Source organism: Coregonus clupeaformis, chromosome 17, assembly GCF_020615455.1.
Source record: "Coregonus clupeaformis isolate EN_2021a chromosome 17, ASM2061545v1, whole genome shotgun sequence".
Taxonomy (NCBI): Eukaryota; Metazoa; Chordata; class Actinopteri; order Salmoniformes; family Salmonidae; genus Coregonus; species Coregonus clupeaformis.
The window spans coordinates 25,657,429-25,665,714 of record NC_059208.1 but is presented as its reverse complement, the minus strand read 5'-3'; the positions used below and the strand labels follow the sequence as shown (position 1 = coordinate 25,665,714).

The 8,286-nt window shown below is 43.9% G+C and overlaps 1 pseudogene; it reads left to right on the top strand.

The window, feature by feature from the left end:
• The first annotated feature begins 4,476 nt into the window (after positions 1-4,476).
• LOC121542616 lies at positions 4,477-6,885 on the top strand (annotated as a pseudogene).
• The last annotated feature ends 1,401 nt before the right edge of the window (positions 6,886-8,286 follow it).

Sequence of the window (8,286 nt, the reverse complement as noted above, 5' to 3'; positions counted from 1 at the left end):
CACATGCTGTTGTGCAAATGGAATAGATAACAGGTGGAAATTATAGGCAATTAGCAAGACACCCCCAATAAAGGAGTGGTTCTGCAGGTGGTGACCACAAACCACTTCTCAGTTCCTATGCTTCCTGGCTGATGTTTTGGTCACTTTTGAATGCTGGCGGTGCTTTCACTCTAGTGGTAGCATGAGACGGAGTCTACAACCCACACAAGTGGCTCAGGTAGTGCAGCTCATCCAGGATGGCACATCAATGCGAGCTGTGGCAAGAAGGTTTGCTGTGTCTGTCAGCGTAGTGTCCAGAGCATGGAGGCGCTACCAGGAGACAGGCCAGTACATCAGGAGACGTGGAGGAGGCCGTAGGAGGGCAACAACCCAGCAGCAGGACCGCTACCTCCGCCTTTGTGCAAGGAGGAGCAGGAGGAGCACTGCCAGAGCCCTGCAAAATGACCTCCAGCAGGCCACAAATGTGCATGTGTCTGCTCAAACGGTCAGAAACAGCCTCCATGAGGGTGGTATGAGGGCCCGACGTCCACAGGTGGGGGTTGTGCTTACAGCCCAACACCGTGCAGGACGTTTGGCATTTGCCAGAGAACACCAAGATTGGCAAATTCGCCACTGGCGCCCTGTGCTCTTCACAGATGAAAGCAGGTTCACACTGAGCACATGTGACAGACGTGACAAAGTCTGGAGACGCCATGGAGAACGTTCTGCTGCCTGCAACATCCTCCAGCATGACCGGTTTGGCGGTGGGTCAGTCATGGTGTGGGGTGGCATTTCTTTGGGGGGCCGCACAGCCCTCCATGTGCTCACCAGAGGTAGCCTGACTGCCATTAGGTACCGAGATGAGATCCTCAGACCCTTTGTGAGACCATATGCTGGTGCGGTTGGCCCTGGGTTCCTCCTAATGCAAGACAATGCTAGACCTCATGTGGCTGGAGTGTGTCAGCAGTTCCTGCAAGAGGAAGGCATTGATGCTATGGACTGGCCCGCCGTTCCCCAGACCTGAATCCAATTGAGCACATCTGGGACATCATGTCTCGCTCCATCCACCAACGCCACGTTGCACCACAGACTGTCCAGGAGTTGGCGGATGCTTTAGTCCAGGTCTGGGAGGAGATCCCTCAGGAGACCATCCGCCACCTCATCAGGAGCATGCCCAGGCGTTGTAGGGAGGTCATACAGGCACGTGGAGGCCACACACACTACTGAGCCTCATTTTGACTTGTTTTAAGGACATTACATCAAAGTTGGATCAGCCTGTAGTGTGGTTTTCCACTTTAATTTTGAGTGTGACTCCAAATCCAGACCTCCATGGGTTGATAAATTTGATTTCCATTGATAATTTTTGTGTGATTTTGTTGTCAGAACATTCAATTATGTAAAGAAAAAAGTATTTAATAAGATTATTTCATTCATTCAGATCTAGGATGTGTTATTTTAGTGTTCCCTTAATTTTTTTGAGCAGTGTATATATATATATATATATATATATATATATAGTTATTAAAAATATATATCTATTCAAATATCTTGCATATCTTAATTTCCATCATTATCAATTAATATGCGTAATAATGTTGGCAGTTCGTGCAAAGGATTGTTACCTACCGTGCCTTGCAAAAGTATTCATCCCCCTTGGCATTTTTCTATTTTGTTGCATTACAACCTGTAATTTAAATTGATTTTTATTTAGATTTCATGTAATGGACATACACAAAATAGTCGAAATTGGTGAAGTGAAATGAAAAAAATAACTTGTTTCAAAAAATTCTAAAAAATAAATAACGGAAAAGGGGTGTGTGCATATGTCTTCACCCCCTTTGCTATGAAGCCCCTAAATAAGATCTGGTGCAACCAATTACCTTCATAAGTCACATAATTAGTTAAATAAAGTCCACCTGTGTGCAATCTAAGTGTCACATGATCTCAGTATATATACACCTGTTCTGAAAGGCCCCAGAGTCTGCAACACCACTAAGCAAGGGGCACCACCAAGCAAGCAGCACCATGAAGACCAAGGAGCTCTCCAAACAGGTCAGGGACAAAGTTGTGGAGAAGTACAGATCAGGGTTGGGTTATAAAAAAATATCAGAAACTTTGAACATCCCACAGAGCACCATTAAATCCATTATTAAAAAATGGAAAGAATATGTCACCACAACAAACCTGCCAAGAGAGGGCCGCCCACCAAAACTCACGGACCAGGGAAGGAGGGCATTAATCAGAGAGGCAACAAAGACACCAAAGATAAGCCTGAAGGAGCTGCAAAGCTCCACAATGGAGATTGGAGTATCTGTCCATAGGACCACTTTAAGCCGTACTTTCCACAGAGCTTTAAGGAAGAGTGGCCAGAAAAAAGCCATTGCTTAAAGAAAAAAATAATCAAACACGTTTGGTGTTTGCCAAAAGGCATGTGGGAGACTCCCTAAACATATGGAAGAAGGTGCTCTGGTCAGATGAGACAAAAATTGAGCTTTTTGGCCATCAAGGAACACACTATGTCTGGCGCAAACCCAACATCTCTCATCAACCCAAGAACACCCTCCCCACGGTGAAGCATGGTGGTGGCAGCATCATGCTGTGGGGATGTTTTTCATCGGCAGGGACTGGGAAACTGGTCAGAATTGAAGGAATGATGGATGGCGCTAAATACAGGGAAATTCTTGAGGGAAACCTGTTTCAGTCTTCCAGAGATTTGAGACTGGGACGGAGGTTCACCTTCCAGCAGGACAATGACCCTAAGCATACTGCTAAAGCAACACTCGAATGGTTTAAGGGGAAACATTTAAATGTATTGGAATGGCCTAGTCAAAGCCCAGACCTCAATCCAATTGAGAATCTGTGGTATGACTTAAAGATTGCTGTACACCAGCGGAACCCATCCAACTTGAAGGAGCTGCTGCAGTTTTGCCTTGAAGAATGGGCAAAAATCCCAGTGGCTAGATGTGCCAAGCTTATAGAGACATACCCCAAGAGACTTTTCAGCTGTAATTGCTGCAAAAGGTGGCTCTACAAAATATTGACTTGGGGGGTGGGGGGAATAGTTATGCACGCTCAAGTTTTCAGTTTTTTTGTCTTATTTCTTGTTTGTTTCACAATAACAAATATGTTGCATCTTCAAAGTGGTAGGCATGTTGTGTAAATGAAATGATACAACCCCCCAAAAAATAAATATTAATTCCAGGTTGTAAGGCAACAAAATAGGAAAAATGCCAAGGGGGGTGAATATTTTCGAAAGCCACTGTATAACCCAGATTGCCATTGCATTACATTACATTTTTGTCAAGGAATTATTATTTTAGCAAAGTATTATTGTGGTTCATCCTATATTCTCCCTAACATCCTTACCCCCTTGCAACAGATGTGGGATACATACACACACACACACACGCACATACTCTTACACACTCAACCCTTTTCCTCCACAATCAACCATAAACTCAGATGCTCAACGGTTGTTACATCCCAGAGCCCAACTCAAGAAAGGACCTGATTTACGAATGCATATACAGTTACAGCTGTTTGAGAAAGCATGCAAGATTGAGCAAAAATTGACAACAATTTGAGATTTGATTAACCTATGTCAAGTCCTAGGTGATGGAGATCTTCCACTGAAACACAAACACTCTGGTCCCCCGTTGTAACCATTTTCCCAAGCATCTCCGTGCAGTCAGACCTTTGATTATTTTGTACCACCAGGCTGGCTGCCTGGGAGTCTTGGTCTGAGCCTCAAATGGCACCCTATAGGGATCTGGTCAAACGTAGTGCACTTTATAGAGAATAGCGTGCTATTTGGGACACATCCTTGAGGAGGTTAAAACTATTTATTTAGTGGTGGTTCAAAATATATTCTGTGGGTTGTCTTAAAGCTGCAATATGTAACTTTTTGGGCTACTTGACCAAATTCACATAGAAATGTGAGTTATAGATCTGTCATTCTCATTGAAAGCAAGTCTAAGAAGCGGTAGATCTGGTCTATGTGCGCTATTTCTATGGTTCCCGTTCTTAAGTTTCCAATTGGCTCAGTCATCCCCCCTCCTCTCCCTGTAACTATTCCCCAGGTCACTGCTGTAAATGAGATTGTGTTCTCACTCTACTTGCCTGGTAAAATTAGGGTAAAATAAAAATAATAAAGCAAATTAAAAGTTAGGTTTTTGCATAAACTGAAATTAGGTGAACTGTTAGAATTTTAGCGACCAGGAAATTGCGGAGCGATTTCTGCCTAGTCCATCTTTAACTATTGTTAGGCCTGTATGTTGAGTCTACTGATTATATTTATATTGCCCCTACCGTGATCCAGAGGGGCCCCGCCCTTGGTTGTCTTGGAACTCGTTGGAAAACTAATTGAGTGAAAACAACAAAAGATGTCACTCAAATGTCAGCTTGATTTTAATAGGCTTAGTACTTTTAGAGCCCGCCTATTCCATCTCATTTAAAGCTACATGGTCTGAAAATAATACCCTGAGAACAAGGCTTGACTTTAAACATTTGCGCAGACCCGTTGCTTTTACAGAACTTGAGGAGCTCAGGTTGAGGGACAATCTATACTGAATATTGCTACTTGCAATACTGGAGCAAGATGAAACGAAATCACAATTACAGCTGTTCATCTGATAGCGAACTTGATGACAATATAGAAGTGGAGAAGGACAGTGGTGACGAAAATGGGTATGTTGAAAATGCAGTTATGAAGAATAGGAAAAACAATTTTTTATGAGAAAATAGTTTTATTTGTCATTCTGATAAAGGCCTAATGTGTTTTTTTTTTTGTAGGCTAATCTAAACCACGCATCTCTCTCTACCCAGTCTCTTGGGAAAAGGGCTATGCGTGACAGTAGCCTATCGTCACCAATTTGTTATTGAAACTAAATGAAAATTACTTTGATTATTTCAGAAACCTTGACTCTCCCCATGACTTGATGTCACCCCCGACAACCACTCAAACTCAAGCCAAAAAACGACGCAGAGGAGTGAGTATTACATTTCTCTTGCGTAATTAAGCACCGAATATTGCCATTGTTGAGGTTCCCCATCACATTGATATGCTCTCGGAGACCCCGAAATCATATTATACTTCTCTCTCATCCTCAGATTATTGAGAAACGGCGACGTGACCGAATCAACAACAGCCTGACTGATCTCAGAAGACTTGTGCCAAGTGCGTTTGAGAAGCAGGTAGGCTACAGTAAAATTGTATATACTGTACAGACCAATTTGATTCAGAGTATATTAATCTCAATAGTCAACTTCCACCTTTTCTACATCTTTGGTGAGGACTGTGTTATTTTACAAGTAACACAATCTAATCGAATTCTTGGCTTTTGTCACAGGGATCGTCAAAATTGGAAAAAGCTGAAATTTTGCAAATTACTGTGGATCATTTGAAGATGCTACATGCTGCCAGCGGACAAGGTGAGTCAATACCAGAACAATACAAATATTTGATTTATGATGACAGCCTGTAAAAAATATGTTGTGATAGGAAAACTTCTAGGAAAACTTCTGCATATTTGTAGGGAACTAGGCATATCGTCCAAGCTCCAACACAGAATTAGAACCAAGTATCTCCATGTCCTCTTGTTCCTCTAGTTCTGTAGCACTCTATATACTCCTATGTTTTGTAGTTGCTGTTGCTGACCCTCTGCCTCCCTCTCCTGGTAGGGTATTTTGAAGCCCATGCCCTGGCCAAGGACTACCGAAGCCTGGGCTTCAGGGAGTGCCTGTCAGAGATGGCCCGCTATCTAAGCATCATGGAGGGCTGGAACAGTGTCGACCCACTCCGCATACGCCTGGTCTTCCACCTCGACAACTACGCCTCTCAGAGAGACATCCACACTGGATTGACTGGACACCCTGGACAACTAGCCTGGGGCTCCGCTTTGAGGACGCCCTCCGCCCACCTGCCACACCCCCTCCTCTTACCAATCCCCCAGGGACGGACACTAGCCCCCCACAGTACCAGCAGCCTCCTCCTCCATGTCATCCCCCTGTTCTACTGATGCCCCAGTGACCTCCAGACTCAGTGTGACGGCCCCCTCAGAGCCTTTCAGGGTGCCCCCCAATGACACTCTACCTCTGGGGCTGGCCCTGCCCGTCTCAGCCTCCAAGCTCTCCCCACCACCACCCTTCCTCTCCTCCCTCTCCTCCCTGTCTGCCTTCTCCTTCAGTACTTTTCCCCTGGTTTCCCCGGCAGCCCTCAACCCAACAGGCCCCTCCACAGCCCTGAGAAATCAGCCTTACAGGCCCTGGGGGACAGAGATCGGGGCCTTCTGAACTCTTGTGATCAGGACGGAAGGCAACAGCTAAGATGCCCGTTAACCTGCCTCCTGCCAACTAGCCTCCTGCCAACCTGCCTCCTGCCAACACTCCACAAACCCAGCAGGGGTACCTGGCTGTCTCATCTGTTTTTCCCCTCTGGCAATGAGGGGTGTGGGGTAGGCTAATGCCCCCTCCCTTGGTCAGTAATCCTGTATAAAGGAACATAGATAACATAGTGTTCTATCCTCTATGTTTTTATCATGAACAATTCATGTTAAATGTTGGTGTGAGCCCAGGTATGGCCTCCAAGGTAGAAAAGGACTGACTATTTTTGCATGATCACTAACTGATTTAATTTAGTTTATTATCAGAGTGCACTAAGAGAAGGATTATGGGGGTGTTTGTAGGTCAAATATAATATTGTAAAAATATTCCTCCTGCAGCTTAGAAAGAGAACAGAGACATGTGGAATGTACCATAAATAGAGTTACCCATTAACTGGATCTGCTAATACATTAGTTCTGTTAAAGGTCTATATGGGTTTGTCGAACATGCTTTATATAGAAAGCAACATTGAAAAAATGTAGTTTTGTAATATTTTTATACCAATAAACTGAGTTTGTAAGAAGATACATGTTTTTTGATCAATGCTCAGGTTTCATGTGTTTTACGTATGAGCTGTTGTGGGGCTTAGAGTATTTAGTCCACTTCCCACATCACTTCAAATAAATTCAAATCATTTATCAGTTTCAATGACGTTTTTTCTTGGTTTTAGGTGAATGAAGGAGTTGCATACAGATGTATGATCTTAATTTGATCACTCTTTTGTTGCTGAGCATTGTCCTCCACAGCAGGAAATGCACACTTATAGTGTAGTTGAGTAATTTCCACTTTGAAAGTTCAGACTTGATTTGCCCTAAAAAAAAAAAAATCATCCCCTACAAAAATGTCCATTAATTAAAATCCACATAATAATTCACATTTCCTGTTGCTGCAGCATTCTTTTCCTGCTGTAACAAACTGGCTCAAATTAAGATCCTACATCTGCATGTACTATATGTTTTATATATGAGCAAAGTGGAGCTAACAGTAATATAGCAGAGAGGCTGGCTGACTGGCTGGCTGGCTGATTGACTGGCTGACTGGCTGACTGACTGGCTGACTGACTGGCTGATTGACTGGCTGGCTGACTGGCTGGCTGACCGGTTGACTGACTGGCTGACTGGCTGGCTGACTGGCTGGTTGTAATCTCTCGTGGACAGACACAAGATTTTGGTTCTGGGTTGACGAGATTAGGGTTGGTTGAGACACAGTCTCCTAACTTCATTTTAGTGCCATTGTTGCCTCCATGAACACCCAGGAAGTGATTAAATGCTGGAGGAAATACTCATTGCCCCTTGACCCCACTCATATATGGTCTGGTCTGTTCTGACCCCACTAATATAGTTTGGTCTGACCCCACTAATATAGTCTGGTCTGGGCAGGAGACTATAGTGGGACCAAGATCGAGGTAGAGATGGAGGGACATGTGGCAGCTGGATGACACATACTGAAGCCTATAGACAACAGTAGATCACCTTTGACTAAGGCTCATAGGGTTCTGGTCAAAAGTAGGTCCCAATAGGGAATAGGGTGTCATTTGGGATATAGACAGTAGATGTGCGTTTTAAGCTCCTGCCGTGACAGTATGCAATTTATCCACTAGAGACCATTGGGTGGCAGTTGAAAACTAGTGATGGAGACCTGCTGAATAAAGACGTGGAACGTCGTTCAATATGCTGTTCACTGGCACCATCTGCTGGCTCAATGGACCTCACTGCTTTACAATAGAATAGAATAGAACAGAATATAATAGAATTTGCAGGGTGGGGATAGAGTACCGCAGTATGACTCATAGCCATAAAAACTAGCGGTCAAACAGGGAAATGGTTCCAATAATTTTTCCACCAATAATTTTTCCCATAGGGGATTTTAGAAACACTTCAAATAAGGACTGTGTTTCGTGTAAGCTTACCCTGGCATGATGTTTTG